The sequence below is a fragment of the Hypanus sabinus genome, chromosome 12 (assembly GCF_030144855.1).
Source record: "Hypanus sabinus isolate sHypSab1 chromosome 12, sHypSab1.hap1, whole genome shotgun sequence".
Classification (NCBI taxonomy): domain Eukaryota; kingdom Metazoa; phylum Chordata; class Chondrichthyes; order Myliobatiformes; family Dasyatidae; genus Hypanus; species Hypanus sabinus.
In genome coordinates, this window is record NC_082717.1 from 60,150,380 (window position 1) to 60,178,157 (window position 27,778).

Genomic DNA, 27,778 nt, shown 5'->3' on the forward strand with positions numbered 1-27,778 from the left:
GGGAGGACCCCAGGCTGATGGTGAGTGCTGTATTACACGGAGTGGAGGACAGTTGGCTGATGGTGACTGCTGTATTACACGGAGGGGAGGACAGTAGGCTGATGGTGAGTGCTGTATTACACGGAGGGGAGGACAGTAGGCTGATGGTGAGTGCTGTATTACACGGAGGGGAGGACAGCAGGCTGATGGTGAGTGCTGTATTACACGGAGGGGAGGACCGCAGGCTGATGGTGAGTGCTGTATTACACGGAGGGGAGGACCGCAGGCTGATGGTGAGTGCTGTATTACACGGAGGGGAGGACAGTAGGCTGATGGTGAGTGCTGTATTACACGGAGGGGAGGACCGCAGGCTGATGGTGAGTGCTGTATTACACGAAGGGGAGGACCGCAGGCTGATGGTGAGAGCTGTATTACACGGAGGGGAGGACCGCAGGCTGTTGGTGAGTGCTGTATTACACGGAGGGGAGGACCGCAGGCTGATGGTGAGTGCTGTATTACACGGAGGGGAGGACCGCAGGCTGATGGTGAGTGCTGTATTACACGGAGGGGAGGACGGCAGGCTGATGGTGAGTGCTGTATTACACGGAGGAGAGGGCTGCAGGCTGATGGTGAGTGCTGTATTACACGGAGGGGAGCACCGCAGGCTGTTGGTGAGTGCGGTATTACACGGAGGGGAGGACCGCAGGCTGAAGGTGAGTGCTGTATTACACGGAGGGGAGGACAGTAGGCTGTTGGTGAGTGCTGTATTACACGGTGGGGAGGACCGCAGGCTGATGGTGAGTGCTGTATTACACGGAGGGGAGGACCGCAGGCTGATGGTGAGTGCTGTATTACACGGAGGGGAGGACCGCAGGCTGATGGTGAGTGCTGTATTACATGGAGGGGAGGACCGCAGGCTGATGGTGAGTGCTGTATTGCACGGAGGGGAGGACCGCAGGCTGATGGTGAGTGCTGTATCACACGGAGGGGAGGACCGCAGGCTGATGGTGAGAGCTGTATCACACGGAGGGTAGGACCGCAGGCTGATGGTGAGTGCTGTATTACACGGAGGGGAGGACAGTAGGCTGATGGTGAGTGCTGTATTACACGGAGGGGAGGACCGCAGGCTGATGGTGAGTGCTGTATTACACGGAGTGGAGGACAGTTGGCTGATGGTGACTGCTGTATTACACGGAGGGGAGGACAGTAGGCTGATGGTGAGTGCTGTATTACACGGAGGGGAGGACAGTAGGCTGATGGTGAGTGCTGTATTACACGGAGGGGAGGACAGCAGGCTGATGGTGAGTGCTGTATTACACGGAGGGGAGGACCGCAGGCTGATGGTGAGTGCTGTATTACACGGAGGGGAGGACCGCAGGCTGATGGTGAGTGCTGTATTACACGGAGGGGAGGACAGTAGGCTGATGGTGAGTGCTGTATTACACAGAGGGGAGGACCGCAGGCTGATGGTGAGTGCTGTATTACACGAAGGGGAGGACCGCAGTCTGATGGTGAGTGCTGTATTACACGGAGGGGAGGACAGTAGGCTGTTGGTGAGTGCTGTATTACACGGAGGGGAGGACCGCAGGCTGATGGTGAGTGCTGTATTACACGGAGGGGAGGACAGCAGGCTGATGGTGAGTGCTGTATTACACGGAGGGGAGGACCGCCGTCTGATGGTGAGTGCTGTATTACACGGAGGGGAGGACCGCAGGCTGATGGTGAGTGCTGTATTACACGGAGGGGAGGACAGTAGGCTGATGGTGAGTGCTGTATTACATGGAGGGTAGGACAGTAGGCTGATGGTGAGTGCTGTATTACACGGAGGGGAGGACCGCAGGCTGATGGTGAGTGCTGTATTACACGGAGGGGAGGACCGCAGGCTGATGGTGAGTGCTGTATTACACGGAATGGAGGACAGTAGGCTGTTGGTGAGTGCTATATTACACGGAGGGGAGGACCGTAGGCTGTTGGTGAGTGCTGTATTACACGGAGGGGAGGACCGCAGGTTGATGGTGAGTGCTGTATTACACGGAGGGGAGGACAGTAGGCTGTTGGTGAGTGCTGTATTACACGGTGGGGAGGACCGCAGGCTGATGGTGAGTGCTGTATTACACGGAAGGGAGGACCGCAGGCTGATGGTGAGTGCTGTATTGCACGGAGGGGAGGACCGCAGGCTTATGGTGAGTGCTGTATTGTACGGAGGGGAGGACCGCAGGCTGATGGTGAGTGCTGTATTACACGGAGGGGAGGACCGCAGGCTGATGGTGAGTGCTGTATTACACGGAGGGGAGGACAGTAGGCTGATGGTGAGTGCTGTATTACACGGAGGGGAGGACCGCAGGCTGATGATGAGTGCTGTATTACACGGAGGGGAGGACCGCAGGCTGATGGTGAGTGCTGTATTGTACGGAGGGGAGGACCGCAGGCTGATGGTGAGTGCTGTATTACACGGAGGGGAGGACAGTAGGCTGATGGTGAGTGCTGTATTACACGGAGGGGAGGACCGCAGGCTGATGGTGAGTGCTGTATTACACGGAGGGGAGGACCGCAGGCTGATGGTGAGTGCTGTATTACACGGAGGGGAGGACCGCAGGCTGATGGTGAGTGCTGTATTACACGGAGGGGAGGACCGCAGGCTGATGGTGAGTGCTGTATTACACGGAGGGGAGGACCGCAGGCTGATGGTGAGTGCTGTATTACACGGAGGGGAGGACAGTAGGCTGATGGTGAGTGCTGTATTACACGGAGGGGAGGACCGCAGGCTGATGGTGAGTGCTGTATTACACGGAGGGGAGGACCGCAGGCTGATGGTGAGTGTTGTATTGTATGGAGGGGAGGACCGCAGGCTGATGGTGAGTGCTGTATTACACGGAGGGGAGGACAGTAGGCTGATGGTGAGTGCTGTATTACACGGAGGGGAGGACCGCAGGCTGATGGTGAGTGCTGTATTACACGGAGGGGAGGACCGCAGGCTGATGGTGAGTGCTGTATTACACGGAGGGGAGGACCGCAGGCTGATGGTGAGTGCTGTATTACACGGAGGGGAGGACCGCAGGCTGATGGTGAGTGCTGTATTACACGGAGGGGAGGACCGCAGGCTGATGGTGAGTGCTGTATTACACGGAGGGGAGGACCGCAGGCTGATGGTGAGTGCTGTATTACACGGAGGGGAGGACCGCAGGCTGATGGTGAGTGCTGTAGTACACGGAGGGGAGGACCGCAGTCTGATGGTGAGTGCTGTATTACACGGAGGGGAGGACCGCAGGCTGATGGTGAGTGCTGTATTACACGGAGGGGAGGACGGCAGGCTGATGGTGAGTGCTGTATTACACGGAGGGGAGGACAGTAGGCTGATGGTGAGTGCTGTATTACACGGAGGGGAGGACCGCAGGCTGATAGTGAGTGCTGTATTACATGGAGGGGAGGACCGCAGGCTGATGGTGAGTGCTGTATTACACGGAGGGGAAGACCGCAGGCTGATGGTGAGTGCTGTATTACACGGAGGGGAGGACCGCAGGCTGTTGGTGAGTGCTGTATTACACGGAGGGGAGGACCGCAGGCTGATGGTGAGTGCTGTATTACACTGAGGGGAGGACCGCAGGCTGATGGTGAGTGCTGTATTACACGGAGGGGAGGACCGCAGGCTGATGGTGAGTGCTGTATTACACGGAGGGGAGGACCGCAGGCTGATGGTGAGTGCTGTATTACACGGAGGAGAGGGCTGCAGGCTGATGGTGAGTGCTGTATTACATGGAGGGGAGGACCGCAGGCTGTTGGTGAGTGCTGTATTACACGGAGGGGAGGACCGCAGGCTGAAGGTGAGTGCTGTATTACACGGAGGGGAGGACAGTAGGCTGTTGGTGAGTGCTGTATTACACGGTGGGGAGGACCGCAGGCTGATGGTGAGTGCTGTATTACACGGAGGGGAGGACCGCAGGCTGATGGTGAGTGCTGTATTACACGGAGGGGAGGAACGCAGGCTGATGGTGAGTGCTGTATTACACGGAGGGGAGGACCGCAGGCTGATGGTGAGTGCTGTATTACACGGAGGGGAGGACCGCAGGCTGATGGTGAGTGCTGTATTAGACGGAGGGGAGGACCGCAGGCTGATGGTGAGTGCTGTATAACACGGAGGGGAGGACAGTAGGCTGATGGTGAGTGCTGTATTACACGGAGGGGAGGACCGCAGGCTGATGGTGAGTGCTGTATTACACGGAGTGGAGGACAGTTGGCTGATGGTGAGTGCTGTATTACACGGAGGGGAGGACAGTAGGCTGATGGTGAGTGCTGTATTACACGGAGGGGAGGACAGTAGGCTGATGGTGAGTGCTGTATTACACGGAGGGGAGGACCGCAGGCTGATGGTGAGTGCTGTATTACACGGAGGGGAGGACAGTAGGCTGATGGTGAGTGCTGTATTACACAGAGGGGAGGACCGCAGGCTGATGGTGAGTGCTGTATTACACGAAGGGGAGGACCGCAGTCTGATGGTGAGTGCTGTATTACACGGAGGGGAGGACAGTAGGCTGTTGGTGAGTGCTGTATTACACGGAGGGGAGGACCGCAGGCTGATGGTGAGTGCTGTATTACACGGAGGGGAGGACCGCAGTCTGATGGTGAGTGCTGTATTACAAGGAGGGGAGGACCGCAGGCTGATGGTGAGTGCTGTATTACACGGAGGGGAGGACAGTAGGCTGATGGTGAGTGCTGTATTACACGGAGGGTAGGACAGTAGGCTGATGGTGAGTGCTGTATTACACGGAGGGGAGGACCGCAGGCTGATGGTGAGTGCTGTATTACACGGAGGGGAGGACCGCAGGCTGATGGTGAGTGCTGTATTACACAGAATGGAGGACAGTAGGCTGTTGGTGAGTGCTGTATTACACGGAGGGGAGGACCGCAGGCTGTTGGTGAGTGCTGTATTACACGGAGGGGAGGACCGCAGGTTGATGGTGAGTGCTGTATTACACGGAGGGGAGGACAGTAGGCTGTTGGTGAGTGCTGTATTACACGGTGGGGAGGACCGCAGGCTGATGGTGAGTGCTGTATTACACGGAGGGGAGGACCGCAGGCTGATGGTGAGTGCTGTATTACACGGAGGGGAGGACCGCAGGCTGATGGTGAGTGCTGTATTACACGGAGGGGAGGACCGCAGGCTGATGGTGAGTGCTGTATCACACGGAGGGGAGGACCGCAGGCTGATGGTGAGCGCTGTATTACACGGAGGGGAGGACCGCAGGCTGATGGTGAGTGCTGTATCACACGGAGGGGAGGACCGCAGGCTGATGGTGAGTGCTGTATTACACGGAGGGGAGGACCGCAGGCTGATGGTGAGTGCTGTATTACACGGAGGGGAGGACCGCAGGCTGATGAGGAGTGCTGTATTACACGGAGGGGAGGACAGTAGGCTGATGCTGAGTGCTGTATTACTCGGAGGGGAGGACAGTAGGCTGATGGTGAGTGCTGTATTTCACGGAGGGGAGGACAGTAGGCTGATGGTGAGTGCTGTATTACACGGAGGGGAGGACAGTAGGCTGTTGGTGAGTGCTGTATTACACGGAGGACCGCAGGCTTATGGTGAGTGCTGTATTACACGGAGGGGAGGACTGCAGGCTGATGGTGAGTGCTGTATTGCACAGAGGGGAGGACCGCAGGCTGATGGTGAGTGCTGTATTGTACGGAGGGGAGGACCGCAGGCTGATGGTGAGAGCTGTATTACACGGAGGGGAGGACCGCAGGCTGATGGTGAGTGCTGTATTACACGGAGGGGAGGACCGCAGGCTGATGGTGAGTGCTTTATTACACGGAGGGGAGGACCGCAGGCTGATGGTGAGTGCTGTATTACACGGAGGGGAGGACCGCAGGCTGATGGTGAGTGCTGTATTACACGGAGGGGAGGACCGCAGGCTGATGGTGAGTGCTGTATTACACGGAGGGGAGGACCGCAGGCTGATGGTGAGTGCTGTATTACACGGAGGGGAGGACAGTAGGCTGATGGTGAGTGCTGTATTACACGGAGGGGAGGACCGCAGGCTGATGGTGAGTGCTGTATTGTACGGAGGGGAGGACCGCAGGCTGATGGTGAGTGCTGTATTACACGGAGGGGAGGACAGTAGGCTGATGGTGAGTGCTGTATTACACGAAGGGGAGGACCGCAGTCTGATGGTGAGTGCTGTATTACACGGAGGGGAGGACAGTAGGCTGTTGGTGAGTGCTGTATTACACGGAGGGGAGGACCGCAGGCTGATGGTGAGTGCTGTATTACACGGAGGGGAGGACAGCAGGCTGATGGTGAGTGCTGTATTACACGGAGGGGAGGACCTCCGTCTGATGGTGAGTGCTGTATTACACGGAGGGGAGGACCGCAGGCTGATGGTGAGTGCTGTATTACACGGAGGGGAGGACAGTAGGCTGATGGTGAGTGCTGTATTACATGGAGGGTAGGACAGTAGGCTGATGGTGAGTGCTGTATTACACGGAGGGGAGGACCGCAGGCTGATGGTGAGTGCTGTATTACACGGAGGGGAGGACCGCAGGCTGATGGTGAGTGCTGTATTACACGGAATGGAGGACAGTAGGCTGTTGGTGAGTGCTATATTACACGGAGGGGAGGACCGTAGGCTGTTGGTGAGTGCTGTATTACACGGAGGGGAGGACCGCAGGTTGATGGTGAGTGCTGTATTACACGGAGGGGAGGACAGTAGGCTGTTGGTGAGTGCTGTATTACACGGTGGGGAGGACCGCAGGCTGATGGTGAGTGCTGTATTACACGGAAGGGAGGACCGCAGGCTGATGGTGAGTGCTGTATTGCACGGAGGGGAGGACCGCAGGCTTATGGTGAGTGCTGTATTGTACGGAGGGGAGGACCGCAGGCTGATGGTGAGTGCTGTATTACACGGAGGGGAGGACCGCAGGCTGATGGTGAGTGCTGTATTACACGGAGGGGAGGACAGTAGGCTGATGGTGAGTGCTGTATTACACGGAGGGGAGGACCGCAGGCTGATGATGAGTGCTGTATTACACGGAGGGGAGGACCGCAGGCTGATGGTGAGTGCTGTATTGTACGGAGGGGAGGACCGCAGGCTGATGGTGAGTGCTGTATTACACGGAGGGGAGGACAGTAGGCTGATGGTGAGTGCTGTATTACACGGAGGGGAGGACCGCAGGCTGATGGTGAGTGCTGTATTACACGGAGGGGAGGACCGCAGGCTGATGGTGAGTGCTGTATTACACGGAGGGGAGGACCGCAGGCTGATGGTGAGTGCTGTATTACACGGAGGGGAGGACCGCAGGCTGATGGTGAGTGCTGTATTACACGGAGGGGAGGACCGCAGGCTGATGGTGAGTGCTGTATTACACGGAGGGGAGGACAGTAGGCTGATGGTGAGTGCTGTATTACACGGAGGGGAGGACCGCAGGCTGATGGTGAGTGCTGTATTACACGGAGGGGAGGACCGCAGGCTGATGGTGAGTGTTGTATTGTATGGAGGGGAGGACCGCAGGCTGATGGTGAGTGCTGTATTACACGGAGGGGAGGACAGTAGGCTGATGGTGAGTGCTGTATTACACGGAGGGGAGGACCGCAGGCTGATGGTGAGTGCTGTATTACACGGAGGGGAGGACCGCAGGCTGATGGTGAGTGCTGTATTACACGGAGGGGAGGACCGCAGGCTGATGGTGAGTGCTGTATTACACGGAGGGGAGGACCGCAGGCTGATGGTGAGTGCTGTATTACACGGAGGGGAGGACCGCAGGCTGATGGTGAGTGCTGTATTACACGGAGGGGAGGACCGCAGGCTGATGGTGAGTGCTGTATTACACGGAGGGGAGGACCGCAGGCTGATGGTGAGTGCTGTAGTACACGGAGGGGAGGACCGCAGTCTGATGGTGAGTGCTGTATTACACGGAGGGGAGGACCGCAGGCTGATGGTGAGTGCTGTATTACACGGAGGGGAGGACGGCAGGCTGATGGTGAGTGCTGTATTACACGGAGGGGAGGACAGTAGGCTGATGGTGAGTGCTGTATTACACGGAGGGGAGGACCGCAGGCTGATAGTGAGTGCTGTATTACATGGAGGGGAGGACCGCAGGCTGATGGTGAGTGCTGTATTACACTGAGGGGAAGACCGCAGGCTGATGGTGAGTGCTGTATTACACGGAGGGGAGGACCGCAGGCTGTTGGTGAGTGCTGTATTACACGGAGGGGAGGACCGCAGGCTGATGGTGAGTGCTGTATTACACTGAGGGGAGGACCGCAGGCTGATGGTGAGTGCTGTATTACACGGAGGGGAGGACCGCAGGCTGATGGTGAGTGCTGTATTACACGGAGGGGAGGACCGCAGGCTGATGGTGAGTGCTGTATTACACGGAGGAGAGGGCTGCAGGCTGATGGTGAGTGCTGTATTACATGGAGGGGAGGACCGCAGGCTGTTGGTGAGTGCTGTATTACACGGAGGGGAGGACCGCAGGCTGAAGGTGAGTGCTGTATTACACGGAGGGGAGGACAGTAGGCTGTTGGTGAGTGCTGTATTACACGGTGGGGAGGACCGCAGGCTGATGGTGAGTGCTGTATTACACGGAGGGGAGGACCGCAGGCTGATGGTGAGTGCTGTATTACACGGAGGGGAGGAACGCAGGCTGATGGTGAGTGCTGTATTACACGGAGGGGAGGACCGCAGGCTGATGGTGAGTGCTGTATTACACGGAGGGGAGGACCGCAGGCTGATGGTGAGTGCTGTATTAGACGGAGGGGAGGACCGCAGGCTGATGGTGAGTGCTGTATAACACGGAGGGGAGGACAGTAGGCTGATGGTGAGTGCTGTATTACACGGAGGGGAGGACCGCAGGCTGATGGTGAGTGCTGTATTACACGGAGTGGAGGACAGTTGGCTGATGGTGAGTGCTGTATTACACGGAGGGGAGGACAGTAGGCTGATGGTGAGTGCTGTATTACACGGAGGGGAGGACAGTAGGCTGATGGTGAGTGCTGTATTACACGGAGGGGAGGACCGCAGGCTGATGGTGAGTGCTGTATTACACGGAGGGGAGGACAGTAGGCTGATGGTGAGTGCTGTATTACACAGAGGGGAGGACCGCAGGCTGATGGTGAGTGCTGTATTACACGAAGGGGAGGACCGCAGTCTGATGGTGAGTGCTGTATTACACGGAGGGGAGGACAGTAGGCTGTTGGTGAGTGCTGTATTACACGGAGGGGAGGACCGCAGGCTGATGGTGAGTGCTGTATTACACGGAGGGGAGGACCGCAGTCTGATGGTGAGTGCTGTATTACAAGGAGGGGAGGACCGCAGGCTGATGGTGAGTGCTGTATTACACGGAGGGGAGGACAGTAGGCTGATGGTGAGTGCTGTATTACACGGAGGGTAGGACAGTAGGCTGATGGTGAGTGCTGTATTACACGGAGGGGAGGACCGCAGGCTGATGGTGAGTGCTGTATTACACGGAGGGGAGGACCGCAGGCTGATGGTGAGTGCTGTATTACACAGAATGGAGGACAGTTGGCTGTTGGTGAGTGCTGTATTACACGGAGGGGAGGACCGCAGGCTGTTGGTGAGTGCTGTATTACACGGAGGGGAGGACCGCAGGTTGATGGTGAGTGCTGTATTACACGGAGGGGAGGACAGTAGGCTGTTGGTGAGTGCTGTATTACACGGTGGGGAGGACCGCAGGCTGATGGTGAGTGCTGTATTACACGGAGGGGAGGACCGCAGGCTGATGGTGAGTGCTGTATTACACGGAGGGGAGGACCGCAGGCTGATGGTGAGTGCTGTATTACACGGAGGGGAGGACCGCAGGCTGATGGTGAGTGCTGTATCACACGGAGGGGAGGACCGCAGGCTGATGGTGAGCGCTGTATTACACGGAGGGGAGGACCGCAGGCTGATGGTGAGTGCTGTATCACACGGAGGGGAGGACCGCAGGCTGATGGTGAGTGCTGTATTACACGGAGGGGAGGACCGCAGGCTGATGGTGAGTGCTGTATTACACGGAGGGGAGGACCGCAGGCTGATGAGGAGTGCTGTATTACACGGAGGGGAGGACAGTAGGCTGATGCTGAGTGCTGTATTACTCGGAGGGGAGGACAGTAGGCTGATGGTGAGTGCTGTATTTCACGGAGGGGAGGACAGTAGGCTGATGGTGAGTGCTGTATTACACGGAGGGGAGGACAGTAGGCTGTTGGTGAGTGCTGTATTACACGGAGGACCGCAGGCTTATGGTGAGTGCTGTATTACACGGAGGGGAGGACTGCAGGCTGATGGTGAGTGCTGTATTGCACAGAGGGGAGGACCGCAGGCTGATGGTGAGTGCTGTATTGTACGGAGGGGAGGACCGCAGGCTGATGGTGAGAGCTGTATTACACGGAGGGGAGGACCGCAGGCTGATGGTGAGTGCTGTATTACACGGAGGGGAGGACCGCAGGCTGATGGTGAGTGCTTTATTACACGGAGGGGAGGACCGCAGGCTGATGGTGAGTGCTGTATTGTACGGAGGGGAGGACCGCAGGCTGATGGTGAGTGCTGTATTACACGGAGGGGAGGACAGGAGGCTGATGGTGAGTGCTGTATTACACGGAGGGGAGGACCGCAGGCTGATGGTGAGTGCTGTATTACACGGAGGGGAGGACCGCAGGCTGATGGTGAGTGCTGTATTACACGGAGGGGAGGACCGCAGGCTGATGGTGAGTGCTGTATTACACGGAGGGGAGGACCGCAGGCTGATGGTGAGTGCTGTATTACACGGAGGGGAGGACCGCAGGCTGATGGTGAGTGCTGTATTACACGGAGGGGAGGACAGTAGGCTGATGGTGAGTGCTGTATTACACGGAGGGGAGGACCGCAGGCTGATGGTGAGTGCTGTATTGTACGGAGGGGAGGACCGCAGGCTGATGGTGAGTGCTGTATTACACGGAGGGGAGGACAGTAGGCTGATGGTGAGTGCTGTATTACACGGAGGGGAGGACCGCAGGCTGATGGTGAGTGCTGTATTACACGGAGGGGAGGACCGCAGGCTGATGGTGAGTGCTGTATTACACGGAGGGGAGGACCGCAGGCTGATGGTGAGTGCTGTATTACACCGAGGGGAGGACCGCAGGCTGATGGTGAGTGCTGTATTACACGGAGGGGAGGACCGCAGGCTGATGGTGAGTGCTGTATTACACGGAGGGGAGGACCGCAGGCTGATGGTGAGTGCTGTATTACACGGAGGGGAGGACTGCAGGCTGATGGTGAGTGCTGTATTACACGGAGGGGAGGACAGTAGCCTGATGGTGAGTGCTGTATTACACGGAGGGGAGGACCGCAGGCTGATGGTGAGTGCTGTATTACACGGAGGGGAGGACAGTAGGCTGATGGTGAGTGCTGTATTACACGGAGGGGAGGACAGTAGGCTGATGGTGAGTGCTGTATTACACGGAGGGGAGGACCGCAGGCTGATGGTGAGTGCTGTATTACACGGAGGGGAAGAGCTCAGGCTGATGGTGAGTGCTGTATTACACGGAGGGGAGGACCGCAGGCTGTTGGTGAGTGCTGTATTACACGGAGGGGAGGACCGCAGGCTGATGGTGAGTGCTGTATTACACGGAGGGGAGGACCGCTGGCTGATGGTGAGTGCTGTATTACACGGAGGGGAGGACCGCAGCCTGATGGTGAGTGCTGTATTACACGGAGGGGAGGACCGCAGGCTGATGGTGAGTGCTGTATTACACGGAGGGGTGGACAGTAGGCTGATGGTGAGTGCTGTATTACACAGAGGGGAGGACCGCAGGCTGATGGTGAGTGCTGTATTACACGGAGGGGAGGACCGCAGTCTGATGGTGAGTGCTGTATTACACGGAGGGGTGGACAGTAGGCTGATGGTGAGTGCTGTATTACACGGAGGGGAGGACCGCAGGCTGATGGTGAGTGCTGTATTACACGGAGGGGTGGACAGTAGGCTGATGGTGAGTGCTGTATTACACGGAGGGGTGGACAGTAGGCTGATGGTGAGTGCTGTATTACACGGAGGGGAGGACCGCAGGCTGATGGTGAGTGCTGTATTACACGGAGGGGAGGACAGTAGGCTGATGGTGAGTGCTGTATTACACGGAGGGGAGGACAGTAGACTGATGCTGAGTGCTGTATTACACGGAGGGGAGGACCGTAGGCTGATGGTGAGTGCTGTATTACACGGAGGGGAGGTCCGCAGGCTGATGGTGAGTGCTGTATTACACGGAGGGAAGGACCGCAGGCTGATGGTGAGTGCTGTATTACACGGAGGGGAGGACAGTAGGCTGATGGTGAGTGCTGTATTACACGGTGGGGAGGACAGTAGGCTGATGGTGAGTGCTGTATTACACGGAGGGGAGGACCGCAGGCTGATGGTGAGTGCTGTATTACACGGAGGGGAGGACAGTAGGCTGATGGTGAGTGCTGTATTACACGGAGGGGAGGACCGCAGGCTGATGGTGAGTGCTGTATTACACGGAGGGGAGGACCGCAGGCTGATGGTGAGTGCTGTATTACATGGAGGTGTGGACCGCAGGCTGATGGTGAGTGCTGTATTACACGGAGGGGAGGACCGCAGGCTGATGGTGAGTGCTGTATTACACGGAGGGGAGGACAGTAGGCTGATGGTGAGTGCTGTATTACACGGAGTGGAGGACAGTAGGCTGATGGTGAGTGCTGTAGTACACGGAGGGGAGGACCGCAGGCTGATGGTGAGTGCTGTATTACACGGAGGGGAGGACCGCAGGTTGATGGTGAGTGCTGTATTACACGGAGGGGAGGACCGCAGGCTGATGGTGAGTGCTGTATTACACGGAGGGGAGGACCGCAGGCTGATGGTGAGTGCTGTATTAGACGGAGGGGAGGACCGCAGGCTGATGGTGAGTGCTGTATAACACGGAGGGGAGGACAGTAGGCTGATGGTGAGTGCTGTATTACACGGAGGGGAGGACAGTAGGCTGATGGTGAGTGCTGTATTACACGGAGGGGAGGACAGTAGGCTGTTGGTGAGTGCTGTATTACACGGAGGGGAGGACAGTAGGCTGATGGTGAGTGCTGTATTACATGGAGGGGAGGACAGTAGGCTGTTGAGGGCATTAAGTGCCTTCTCTGAGCATTGAATGAACTCGCCCAACTTGGGTTGTGACGTCATCCTCTTCCTCCCGATTTACCTACCCCAATTTCCCCTTATGCATCACTAACTGATTATGCGAGTGGACAAACTCTACCAGCGGAGTAGCAAATCGGAGAGAAATTTTCTTTCTAAAGACAGTCCACTGTGGCGATTTTTGAAGCGGAGGTGTGAGATGGAAGAGGAGGATCCTAGGCCCAGGCCTGCAGACAATTCTGATAAGGTTAATGATGAAGAATTACAATCTTCTGAGTCATTTCACCGCACTCGTGCAACAACAGACACAAAAAAGCCTGTCCTTACAATGAAAGCTACTTATCAATGGGCTTTACATGAACAAGGTCTGTCTTGGAGGAACTGTGCTGGCATCTGTACTGCTGGTGCCCCATCAATAGATGGCTCCATGAGAGGTTTGACTTGTAAAAGAAGGTTCTGATGCTGTCACCACACCCTGCTTCAACATTGTCAATAAATTTTCATGTTGTAAATAGCATTAACTAAAATCAATCTACAACCTTTATTTAAATTAAATCTACTGATCCTACCTTTAGAAAAAATATATTCCATTTTGGCTTAAGCCAGTTATTTAAGAGAAATTTATTATGTTTGCCTTATGAGTTTTTAAAATTTATGAAAGGGAAAGAGATTAATTTCAAGAAAGGTAAGCTAAATTTAACTGCACATTTTTTCAAGAAAGGTTGGTTAAAAATTCATCAAAAACTCAGAAGAGCATTGATAATTATTTTTTGGATTATTATATTCACAACTTACTGACCACGCTAACGTACCAAAGACATAATAATTTATACACAGGGGTTCTCTGAGACCTGAAAATTATTTCAAGGATTCCTCCAGGAACCCTTGAAATCAAAAAGTTTGAGAAGGACTGGTCTAGGCCTACAGATTGAAACTGGCCGAGGAGTGAAGTACATCTGCTATGGCTGATTGGTTTGTATCACACCAAAAACTCTATTCCCTCACCACTGGCTCCACAAGCAATATCTGAAAACAATCTTACTGTTCTTATTAACCTTGTTCAGATCCATATTGTCACTTTTAACAAGGTAAATTACTTCTATGTTAATAGCAGTGTTGGGAATGCATGTGGGACTCCAGGTGTCTACAAAGGTGGGATAGGGAGAAAGATAAGAGAGGGAAAAACAGGGCAGGGGTGGAGAAGGGGAAGGTGGATGTGGAGATGGAGGAGTAGGGAGAGGGAGAGGCTTCACCCATTCATAAGGCTTACACATGTCAGCTAATTTAACTGTCTGGTCTGATATCTCAACATAGAAACTTACAAGTGTTGATATGTCCTGAAATTGCTGATTTCAGTCATGGGGCTAAACTTGCAAAGTTCAAAGTAAATTTATTATCAAAATACATTTATGTCCCCATATACAACCCTGGGATTGATTTTCTTGTGGGGAGCCTCAGTAAATACAAGAAACAATAGAATCAATGAAAGAGCACACCCAACAGGCCTTACAAACAACCAGTGTGCAAAAGGCAACAAACTACACAATATAAAAAGAAAGAAAGATAATAATAGTAAATAAATAAGCAATAAATATTGGGAACATGAGATGAATAGTGGGAAATGTTCAGTGATGGGTGTCCTTGATAATGGATTCTGCTTTCCTACAACCGAGCTCCATATAAATGTGTTTAATGGTGGTTATGGCTTTACCAGCGATGGACTGGGCCACATCTCCTACTTTTTGGAGGCTGTTCCATTCAAGCACATTTATATTTCCATACCAGGACATGATGTAACCAGTCAATATACTCTCCACCACACATCTACAGAGGTCTGTCAAAGCTTTAGTTGACATGCCAAATCTTCACAAACTTCTAAGGAGGGGTGCTGCTGTGCTTTCTTCAGCAGGACCCAGGGCAGATCCTCTGAAATGATAACTCTGAGAAATTTAAAGTTGCTGACCTTCTCCACCTCTGATCTGCTGATGAGAATTGGCTCCTGGAACTCTGGTTTCCTCCCCTGAAGTCAATAATCATCTCCTTGGTCTTGCTGACATTGAGTGAGAGGTTGTTGTTGTGGCACCACTCAGTGAGATCATCAGTCTCCCTTCGAATGCTGATTTGCCACTGCCTTTGATTCAGTTAATGACTAGGATACAGCAAAGTTAAACCATGGTTCTTTGAAATAATTTCCTCCATTTCTCCACCTGACTATTTTTCTACACAATTCCCAGTAAACAAAACTGAGACCAATCTGCAAAGTCCAATTGATTACTAGCAACACAAAGGCTTAGAGCAGGAATTCCCAACCTTTTTTACGCCATCAACTAATGCCATAAAGCAAGGTGTCCATGGATCCCAGGTTGGGAACCCCTGATTTACAAGGTCTCTTTATTAACAGAAGCAAAAACAGTTAAACTTCATTAAGTGATGGGAGGCTCAAAAGAACCACTGGTTAATAATATCGAACCTTAAGCTGAAAATAACGGGCTTTGTGTTGAAATTCTACCAGTGCAACTGGAGAGTTGAAGTTCAGATAGAACTTACTTCAGAGTAAGTATTAAACAAAAATAATGTAATTAATGGTGATCATATAACAAAGGTCTTGAAGTAGCTTCCCAGTTTGTTTTTTTAATATCCTTCAAATAAGGAACTCATTTTTAGTCTTTGTGACTCCTAATCCACAGCAAAATAATTGACCCTTAATTTCCCCCTAAAATGACTTAAAAGCCATTCAGTTCATGGGGCATTTGTATGCAGTAAATGCTGACTTCACCAGTGACCACAAACAAAGAAAAGGAAAAGGACACTATGAGATTATTTATGGTATCCATACCCAGACTCATCTGGAAAAGCATACACAAACACAAAATGTATTCATAAATTGGGGATCATCTTCAAAATCTACAAGTCATTAGGAATATTATGATGGTTTTCCTGTATGTGTTGAGTAGGCATTGTAACCTCTGGGCAGTGAGTGAAATCCTTTATATTCTGTAAATCCAAGGAAGACAAGATCAAATCTATCGAGGCAAACCTGGCCAAAAATTGGAATTGGCAGTAAGAAGAAACTTACAAAACGGGAGCATGAGGAGGTCACTTGGCTCTTCAAACCTGGAGGAGGAGCATCGAGTTCCAACTACCCCCGACACTGGATTTCGAACTCTAGGGTTCAGGTTCCTGCCTTTGGCAATTCTGGACTTTGAGGCCTAGTGTTCAGTGATCACTGGGCCCTGGAATTGAGGCCTGACGATGAATCAGAGGTTTGAAAGTCGAAGCCCACTGGCCAGAGCAGAGTCTGAGAATTTCTGTGAGCTCACTGGGGAGGTAGAAGCCCAGTGTCTGCAGGCTCACGTCAGTGTCAGCGGGAGGCCTGTCCTGGGATTTAAGGACTGTATATGTGCCTGGGGTGGGGCTTGTTTTTGCTGTCGCTTGTTGTTCTGCTGAGCACTGTGGGCATATTGGTGCTGATATGTGTGGCAACACGTGCAGGCTGAGCTCAGCACACCGTAGGGTATGCTGGTTGTTAACGCAAGTGATGTATTTTACTATTTGTTTCAGTGAATATATGACAAATAAACCTGAATCTTGAACTCTGAAGATTTCTTCACAAGACAGCTTTTCCATTCCAAGTTAGTCAAGTAAACCTTCTGTTAACTGCTTCCAATGCTACAAAAGCTCACTTTGCTCACCACTGTAGCTTGATGGAAGAAAATCTACCTTTCCTATTTGGTCTCATCTAAATGTAACTCCAGTTCACATCAATGTTGTTGAAGCACAATTTATTTTCTGATGTGTCTGATTATTGCAGAACTAAAGCATGTGATTGCATTGTCACTGCAATGGACATTAAATACCAGGCTGACCAAAATCCTAAGGATTTATTATCAACACTACAAATGCTAAGAATAAATAATGTAAGGAAAGAAAGAAAGAAATTAATTATTGTGGTGCACTGTAATATTTCTGAGTATTTCTTGATAGTTCCATGTTTAATGATATGGACCATGGAGAATACAGCAGGAAGAGTTTCCACAGAACTAACAGTTCTTGGATGCTGTCTGATGGGATCACCAGTCTCTCTGTGTAAATTTCACAAAATGCTTTCGACTTCTTCCATGATTCAGCAAGGGGGAGGGTGAGAGAGATTTCAGACTGTGTTGCTGATAGTTCCACAATTAGATGAAACTGGCTGCTGCAGAAGGGCAGACAAAAGAAAAGGAGACAGCTTCTAACAACTGAGATACACTCAGCAGCCATTCAACCAGAAATGAAGCAAAACTGAAAAACTGCCTCTGAAAAATCTCGCAGGTATTTGTTGTAAGTGGGTGGTTACAGTAAATATGATGCTGCACATTGCAACAAGCTCACTCTGAACTCAACCAGATGTGCATCCAACCTCACCATACACACTCCATCCCACACATCTTCACTATCCCTAGCTCCCATAGCTCCTACACCACTCAAAAGCTCTTCATCTCTCTTACCAAAAATCACTTCTTCTTAGGCAGTCTATCAGGATTAAGGATGATTTGTTCCACCAGTTCTCTGGGTTCTGACGTGGCTGAAGATGTCAATGTAAGACCTTCAATGCCAAACCTCATCACCCTCTACCCTGTCAACACCCTCAACAACTCACAGCTTACTCCATGACCCAATGTCCCTCTATTCCACTATACCAAACATCCTGGGGTTTGGGAGGTCCCATCTCAGTTTATTTCCCTCAAATGCAATATGGCTGATTGGTATTTCCATTCCAATTATTAACATTAGATAAATTAACTTCCACTCCACATTGATCTCAGCAACTTCAGCCCAATGTGTAAAGCTCCAAGAGGCCCAACCTTTAGACAAGCATATTGGATGGTGTTACTGAAGATGGGCGTCAGCTTACTAGTGGTTCGTAAGGCAAGAAACATGACTAAATACTTTATTAATAACACATTTTCTGTGGAAAATTGTGCTAAAAGATCACCACAAACAAGGAAGAGGTGAGCGAAGGTGAGGCTGACTCAAGGGTCGAGGCTTGTGGGCACGATGCAAAGTTGGAACGAGGTTGAGTCATGGTCGAGAAGAAGTGGTCAGAGCTGGGTCGAGACAGAGTTGGGGCTTGCAAAGCAGAGTTTCGAAGGAGTTTCGAAGACTGCCTACCTAAACAGAGAGTGAGGTTGGATCAATGTAAGCGTCGGGCCAATTCTGAAAGGTTGGATGTGGGCCGAAACATGGCGGTGATGTCCAGGCCCAGAATGTACCAAACCGATAGGGTCTGGGTCCTAGAGTGCATAATGTTTGGACAATTTAAACAACAGGCTAGATGGAGTGAAAAGACAAGGTGTTGGGACTGGAGGCGAGGGTCGGGCTTGGTTCTGCTTGCTGTTCTGTGACGTTTACTCCGCTCTCCGTGGCACTGAGGCCTGCTCTGGCTGCTCCAGGTCTCGTGTCCGTGTGCTGCACAATGTTTCTGCTCCCCTGTGTGAAGAACTGAGGCTGAGATAGTGGGCTTCATGCCAATGCAGTCACTTTTGTTTTGAATGCTGCTGCTAGCTTTTCTTGTTTATACAAGTTGTGTTTCTTCTCATCTCTCACTGGGTGCTTGGTGGTCTTTAATTAATGGTTTTCTTGTTTGGTGACTGCCTGAAAGGAAACGAATCTCAAGGATGTTTAATTAATACATACTTTGATAATAAATGTACTTTGAACTTTAGTAACCAATCTCCTTTCCTGTCTGGTTAGCCGTCCTAAAGCTGAGCACCCATGCCTCACTTCACAATCAAACCACCAAGTGTAGAACTACAATCTGGAGCCAATAAAACAAATTGCTGGAAAAACTTAGCAGGTCAGGTAGCATCAGTGAAGGCAAAGGAATAGTTGGCAATTCAGGTCAAGACTCTGCATCAGGTTTTACTACTTGGAGCTATCCAGAAATCTAAATTACCCCGTAGTTAACGTTCGACATTGGCGTGTGTGTTTGTGCATGCAAAACATTTTGCAGCATTCACCCATCTGCCATCAAAGTATCACAAAGGATTCCACTACATCAACGTGTAGCTAATGCACAATCACAAGAGAAAGTTCATGCAGAAAAGCACTCAGTTTCAAGGGAACAGACACGTGTGCTTTTGGTGAAGGCTTGCTTTGCTCCAACAAAGCTTCAACTTGAAATTACCATGACTTGCTTTGAAGTCACACCATGAACTGACCTCACCATATCTGCTCAACCTTCTCCTGTCTTTCAGCCTTTGCTCCTTCAATTCCATCCTTTTTTGCTTATCTCTCCTTCTGAGTCATCAATGGCAATTATTCCTTTGGCTCCCAAGGCCCTAAGCTCGGGAATTTTCTCTTCAAGCTTCTATGCATTACTACCATTTATTCTCCCTTGATAAGGCCTGACAGATTAGATATGGCAAAGTTAATTCCCATGGTAGAGGAGTCCAGGACAAGAGAGCATGACTTCAGGATTGAAATTACTTTACTCAGAAGGTGGTACATCTGTGGAATTTGTTGCCACGAGCAGCTGTGGAGGCCAAGTCATTGGGTGCATTTAAGGCAGAGATAGATAGGCTCTTGATTAGCTGGGCCATCAAAGGGTATGGGGAGAAGACAGGGGAGTGGGGATGACTGAAAGAATTGAATCAGCCCGTGATTGAATGGCGGAGCAGACTCGATGGGCCAAATGGCCTACTTCTGCTCCTATATCTTATGGTCTTATAATGCTCCTTAGACCTGTGACTTTTAGCAGAGTTAGAACCAGACTGTTTAGGCCGTTCCTCTGACGAATGAGATTCTCTTAAGAAACATTGTCTGTTCAAACCACTGCAGGTGCAAATGTCTTTCAAGTCACATCAAGTCAAATTTATTGTCATTTAACTATATACATGTGTATAACATATACAACCATATAATGTATGTAGAAACAAGGGCAACGTTTCTCTGTACCAGGGTGTGAAGTGCAGAAGTACACATAACACAAGGAGAAAATCTATTGATGAATCAAGCATAAATAACAAGCTGAATGCATTAATTAAATATTATAAGGTATGGAACAGATTAATCAGTGACACATCGCAGGCGATGCGGCAGTGAGTTTATAAACCTAAGGGCCTGAGGGAGGGAACTGTTTCTCATCCTGACCATTCCTGTTTTAATGCATCAGCGTCTCCTGTCTGATGGTAGAAAGTCAAACGGGATGCTGGATAGACGGGTGGGGTCCTTAATAACACTAAGGGCCCTGCCTAATCAGTGCTCTTGGTAAATGTCATATGAACTAGGGTAGGCCGCAGTTAGTCAAGTACGGAATGAGTGTGGAGGGACAATGTGAGTGTACACTATTTTTCAACATCCCATTAAGCCATCTTGAACTATTTGCTGCATTGGAGCTTGGAGCAACTTGGACCACTTCTAGCTGCACCTTTTTTACAGCAAACTTTCTCTTTCCACTACTGATGAATTTTATCTCTCTCTGGTTCAGGGGAGGCAATATTACAGTTCAGCCTCTGAGTCCATTTCTATAATTGGTGTCTCTGTGTCATTCACTCCAAATTCCATCTTTGCCTTTGGCCATTATAATAATCTATGAGTGAATTCACATCACAGATCAGTTAGACAATAAGACATTTGGACCAGCCAGCTTGCTCCACCACTTGATTATGACTGTTATATTTTCCCCCTCCCATGTCCATTCTATCTAAGCATTTCAATATTCAGTAGGTTTCAATTAGATCCCTTTCATTCTTCTAAACTTCAGCGAGTTGAGACCTAGGCCTCAAAAGCTCCTCGTATGTTAACCCTTTCATTCTCCAAGTAATTCTCATGAACCTTCCCTGCTAATACATTAGATATGAGGCCAAAATTCTCACAATATTCCAAATAAAGTCTGGATAGCAAGGTGGAGATATTTCTCTACCAAAGGAGCTGTAAGGTGCTCCTTCCCTGCACTCACCTGCAGGTCACCCTTGGGCAAGGTGGAGCACCTGCTTAGCCCTGCGATCAGGATCATGTGAAGCCGTGGGAGTAGGTGGTGGGCGGTCGTATGAGCAGTTGGTGCATGGCTAAGTCCTGGTTATGTGACCACTGACGCCAGGCAGAACAGTATTGATAACGGCTGGGGTTACCCGTCTTGTAAAGACACTGGCCAGAAGGCGGCAATGGTAAATCACTTCTGTAGAAAAGTTTGCCAAGAACAACCATGATTATGGATGGAGAAAAGACCGTGATCACCAACATCGTGTGACACAGCACAGAATGGTGATTACAGACTCAACCTGCAAGTTAGCCTTTAGAGAATCCTGCACGAGGACTCACACGCACCTGAATCCAGTCCCATTTCCTCTATCCCTGTGCAACTAGCAACAAAAACAAAAAGTAGTTTATAACAAGGAGTTCATAGCAAAACGCAAGGAAACAAGGAATGAAATGACTCTACAAGAAGGTTGTCAGACAAATTTTAATGAATATTTTCAACGTGAACATGACAGGATGCTTCAGTAGGAAACAACCCCAAGATAATTTCAATGAATTCCCAAGGCTGCAGGCGAGGACTGACACTTAAGCCATATGATTATTTTGGGTTTGTAATTAGCTATACTGGGGCATAGCTCAGATCTGAAAGTAGTCACAGGGCGACAGAATCATAAAGAAAAGTTTTTGGCACATTGGCTTTCGTGAATCAATCAACTGGCTACAGGAATTGTGATGCTACGTTGAAGTTGCATAAGACATTGGTGAAGGCTAATTTTGAGTAAGGTGTCCAATTTTGGTCACCTACCTGTAGGAAAAATGTAAATAAGATTGAAAGAGTGCAGAGAAAATGTCAAGAATGTTGCCGGGACTTGAGGACCTGAGTTCTAGGGAAAAGTTAAATATGTTAGGACATTATTCCCTAGAATGCAGAAGACTGTGTGGAGATTTGATAGAAATATACAAAATTATGAGGGGTATAGAAAAGGCAAATCCAAGCAGTTTTTTTTTCCATTGAGGTTAGGTGAGACTACAACGAGAGGTCATGGATTAAGAGTGAAAGGTGAAATATTTAAGGGGGAACATGAGGAGGATCTTCTTCTCTCAGAGGGTGGTGAGAGTGTAGAACAAGCTGCCATGGTAGATGTGGGGTTGATTTCAACATTTAAGAGAAGTTTGGAGAGGTACATGGATAGGCAAGGTATGGAGGGCTATAGTTCTGGTGCAGGTCCTCAGATTGATGGGACTAGCAGATTAATGGTTCTGCAAGGACAAAATAGATTGAAGGACTTGTTTCTTTGCTGTAGTGTTCTGTGAATCTATCTGACACATTAAGCAATTCAAGTTCAAGACAAAGAAAAGCAGATAGTAGGTCAACAAACCAGGTACATTAATGAATGATGGAGTGTTATAAATTGCATTATTAAGCCGAGCCTCATGTACATTACAGCGTTTGTCTGAGGAGAATTTTGTCAGCCACAAACGTGGTCTTATTGTAGATGCCTTAGCTTCTCAAACAAGTCTAATGAACTGAATATTCAAGTATGCGACCCCAGGTTTAGTTGAATATTCAAATCCAATATTTGCTATTCACATCTGCTGTGTAAGGAAATGGTCAGCAGAGAAATTTGACTTTAAGGAGTGTGAAGCTATGACACATGAGAGCTCTTCCTTTGATGAGTGCCATGCACAGCTCCGTCTGCAGAATGCAGAGAAAGCTCATTTTGGGCAGTGCTTCTTGAGACGTGAAGTTGAATTTTTTTCCTGTTATTTAAAATAAAATGATCATACCTTTCCCACGTTTAATCAAATTTCCTTGCACGTCATCTCAGGGGATAAGTGTGATGTAGGAAATACAAGGGTGGTTTCCGGAGCTAGCTGCTCTAGTCAGGAGTGGCACTCACACAAAAGAGCTTTTCAGCAACTTTGCAGGATGGAAAAGCCAGACTTAAATGGAAGGCAAGCATTGCCCCATGATCTGTACTTCCCCTGACAAAACACTATGTCAAAGCAGCCAATTGCAGAAGCTAGAAATTTGTAGAGACATTGATCCAGGCAAGAGAAGAGATCACGCTGGCTGTCATATTGAAGCACATTTTTCCGGAGCAGACCAGCACAGCCGGGAAACGGCAAAATAACAAATATTTAAATTGTAAACTCACATCAATTGTTCAAAGGAAAATTTATTATCAGAGTACATACATGTCACCACATACAACCCTGAGATTCTTTTTCTGCCGGCCGACTTAGCAAATCTATAGAAGAGTAATTGTAAATAGGATCAATGGACAACAAATTGTGCAAATGCAGATATAAACAAATAGCGATAAATAGCCAGCTTGAGATAATAAGAATAAAGAGTCCTGAAGTGAGTGTAGTTATCCCCTTTTGTTCAAGAACCAGATGGCTGGGGTAGTAGCTGTTCTTGAACTTGGCTGGCGGTGCAAATCCTGATGCACCTGTACCTTCTACCAGACGGCAGCACCGAGAAAAGATCATGGCCTGGGTGGTGAGGATCTTTGATGATGGATGCTGTTTTTTTGCGGTAATGTTTCATGTAGACGTGCTCGATGGTTGGGAGGGTTTTACCTGTGATGTACTGGGCCGAATCCACTTCCTTCTGTAAGATTTTACACTCAAAGTCAATGGTGTTCCCATACCAGGCGTAATGCAGCCAGTCAGCACACTTCCCACCACACATCTATAGAAGTTTGCCAAGGTTTTTGATGACATTCCAAATCTCTACAGACTCCTGAGGAAGTAGAGGTGCTGTTGTGATTTCTCAACAATTGTATTTATGTGTAGGCCTCCATTAGTCTCGTGAGAAAGTTTCCAGGGCGCAAGCCTGGGCCAGGTTGCATGGGAGACCGGCAGTTGCCCATGCTGCAAGTCTCCCCTCTGCACGCCACCGATATTGTCCAAGGGAAGGGTATTAGGACCCATACAGCTTGGCACCGGTGTCATTGCAGAGCAATGTGTGGTTAAGTGCCTTGCTCAAGGACACACACACAGCCTCAGCCAAGGTTCGAACTAGCGACCTTCAGATCACTAGACGAATGTCTTAACCACTTGGTCATGCGCCATCACATTTATGTGATGGGTTCAAGACAGGCCTTCTGAGATAGTGACACCCAGGAATTTGAAGTTACTGACCCTCTCCACCTCTGACCCTCCGATGATTACAGGCTCATGGACATCTCCTGAAATCTACAATCCGTTCCTTGGCCTTATTGACATTGAGTGAGAGGTTGTTGTTATTACACCACTCAATCAAATTTTCAGTCTCCCTCCTGTATACTGATTCATCACTACCTTTGATACAACTTACAATAGTGAGGTCATCAGCCAACTTGTCTATGGTGTTGGAGCTATGCTTAGCCACACAGTTATAGGTGTAAAGTGAGTAGAACAGAGGGCTGTGTTGCTCCTATGCTGTGGAAATTGTGGAAAAGATGTTTTTGCCATTCCAAACCCTTTTAGTACTCTTTTAGCTCTAATTTTAATATTACGTCTGTTTATTACTTACTTCCCCAGAGGAAATATCTTTACTCCATTGAAACTATCTAATAGCTACAGCATCTTCATCAGATCAAGATTCAACCTTCTACATCCTTCATCTATTTAACCTATTCTCACTAGTCAACCGTCAGCACTGGTGCATCACAAGGCTGTGAGCTTAGCCCCCTGCTCAATTCATTTGTACCTATGATATATCTATGAATACATCGCCAATGCTGTATTTATGTTTACTGATGACATTACTGTTTTTGGCTGAATCAAAGTCGTGATGGTTCAGTGTAGAGGAGAAAGATTGAAAAATTGGCTGTATGGTGCCACAACTACAACCTCTCATTCAATGTCTGCAAAACTGAACAGCTGATTATCGACTTGAGGAGGAAGAAGCTGGAGGCACATGAACCAGTCCTCATTAGGGGATCAGAGTTGGAGTGGGTCTGTAACTTAGTGTTGTCATATCAACGGATCTGTCCTGGGACCAGCACATAAGCACAAAGAAGACACGACATCACCTCTACTTTCTTAAAAGTTTGCATAGATTCAACATGTCAACAAAAATGTTGACAAACTTCTATTGATGCAGAGTAAAGAGTATCCTAACTGGTTGCCTCATGGCCTGGTTTGGAAACAGCAATACCCCAGAATGGGAAAGTCTACAGAGAGGACTGGATACAGTCCAGCCCATTGTAGGAAAGCCCTCCCCACCACTGAATACACTAACAAGGAGTACTTCCACAAGAATGCGGCATCCATCATCAAGGACCCCGATCACCCAGACCTTGCACTCATCTTGCTGTTACCATTGGGCAGGAGGTACAGAAGCCTTAGGTCCCACATCACTTGATTCACTTTCAAGGACTCTACAACACATATTCTCAGTATTGCTTTTTTTTGCAGTTTGTGTTTGCATATTAATTGATTTTCAGTCTTTGATTATGTATAGTTTTTCACAAGCTCTGTTGTATTTCTTTATTTTCCTTTAAATACCTGCAAAGAAAATGAATCTCACTGCAGTATATGGTAACATATATGTATTTTGATAATAAACTTTACATTGACTTTGACCCAAGTTCCTTTTGAGGATAAAGTTACAGTGTTGATAAATTCTTTCTAATTTATTGCATCCACTATTAATACTGCAGACAGAATTCTGAATGAAATTCTATGCAATAGAGGGCATGGTTTCCTCCCCTTTTTATTCCAGCACTTGACATAAAGCAGTTGATTATCTACTCTGATCTCTTTTTTAAAAGTAAAGTAAAATAATACACAAACTGTAAATGGATACCCAAATGTTTTGCTCCTCTTTATTTCCTAGCTTTTCAACAGTTTTTCTTTGTTAAAATAGCTATTTAACCTTATGGAATTCCATCTGCTATAGTTTTGCCACTCACTTAAACTAATTAAGTCCCATTGCATCTTTCTATCCCCAAATGTCCCTTATTTCCTATAATTTTTAATTTAGTCAAAAGTGTACTTTGGATTTACAGCTTTTTTATTTATTTTTCCAGCTGTATGAAGTTGATGAACGGAGCATATTACCAGTCTAACTACATACCTATTGTACAAAATTTCTGTTTCCTACCATGCAACCAATCTCCAATGGAAATTAAAAGGCCTTGCTCATTTCTGTGTTTTTCTGGGTTTTTTAAATTAATCACTTGTGTGGAATCTTAACATTCAACATATTGAATTTATCTTAAACCAAAATATAGTAGCTTTCTCTGATCAGTGTACACTTGTTCTTACAGTATATTCTGTCATTATATCTCTAATGAACAATATTAATAATTCCCCCCTCAAGCTTTCATATTTCCCAATAATTCACCCCCACTCTCAATGCCTAATGCCTATGCCACCAATGACCAGCACAGACAGTAGTGGCCACGTGCTGGATTCATCTTAACGAGGTCTCAACAGGAATCTTCATCCTGCCCCAAACCATGTAAACAAGTTCATTTTCCGCCTAGAGATTTCCATAAGTGGTTAATTGAACAACTGGTTTCTGAATTTCTATAGCTCCTGTTCATAAATGAGCCACCAAAAAGTGAAAGAGCAGCATGTTCTCCAAGAGTGTTCTATGTTCTATCTTGATCAATCCAAGAGGGCATGGTCTCTATGGTTTCATTCTCATGATAACGGCCTGGGGTATCATGAGCAAAAACATTTGCCTTCCACGTTGGGGTATAATTGGCTCATAAAGTTAAAGCATTGCCTTATTTTATTGCTGAGAAGCAAATGGATAAGGAGTAAAAAACATCACATCCTTTTAAAGAAAGAAATTTATCGGTGGAAAAGGGGTCAGAAGTGATCACCTTATCATAAAAGGGCTGTGGAATGCTCCTCCTGCAAGGCGTGGGAGTGACCAGTGATTGTGTGAGAAGTGCATCAGCTACAGTTCCTAACAGAGCATGTCCAGGAAACCGAGCTGGAGTACTCAGGACCATCCGGGAAGCTGAGGGCCTCATAGACAAGACTTTTACTGAGATGGTTTCACCCAGGTTACAGGCTTCAGGTAGACAAGTGACTGCTGGTAAAAGTAAAGGGAGTTGGCCATTAGTGCAGTGTGGTCCAATGGACATACCTCTCACTAACACATATACACAGAGGAATATTGTTGAAGGGGGTGTAGAGGTGCTAGCAGCAGTAGTTCGGTCTCTGGCACTGCAACTGTCTCTGAGTGCAAGGGTGCAGTAAATTAGGGCAATAGTGATAGGAGACTCGACAGCAGAAGAGACACCAGGATAGTGAGTTGCCTCACAGGTACCAGAGTCAAGGATGTCTCCGGGCAGCTGCAGAAAATTCTCAAAGGAGAGAGTGAAGAGCTTGAGGTTGTTGTACATGTTAGTAGCAGCAGCAAAGGTAGGATGAGACATGATCCTAAAGGACCATAGGGAATTAGGTAAGAAATGAAGATGCAGGATATCAAGGGCAATGATCTTTGGATTACTCCCAGTGCCATGTGCTCGTGAGAACAGCAATGAAAGAACAGACCAGACAGATTTGTAGCCGAGGAGATGCTGCAGGGGACATGGATTCAGATTCTTGGATCATTGGGATCTCTTCTAGTGTAGAGATGACCTGTACAAGAGGGACAGATTTCACTTGAATGAGAGGGACCAATATCCTTGCAGGGAAATCTACTGGTGCTGTACCAGAGGGTTTAAATTCAATTGACAGGTTTCAAGGATGGCTATAGCCATGACAGAAACATGGC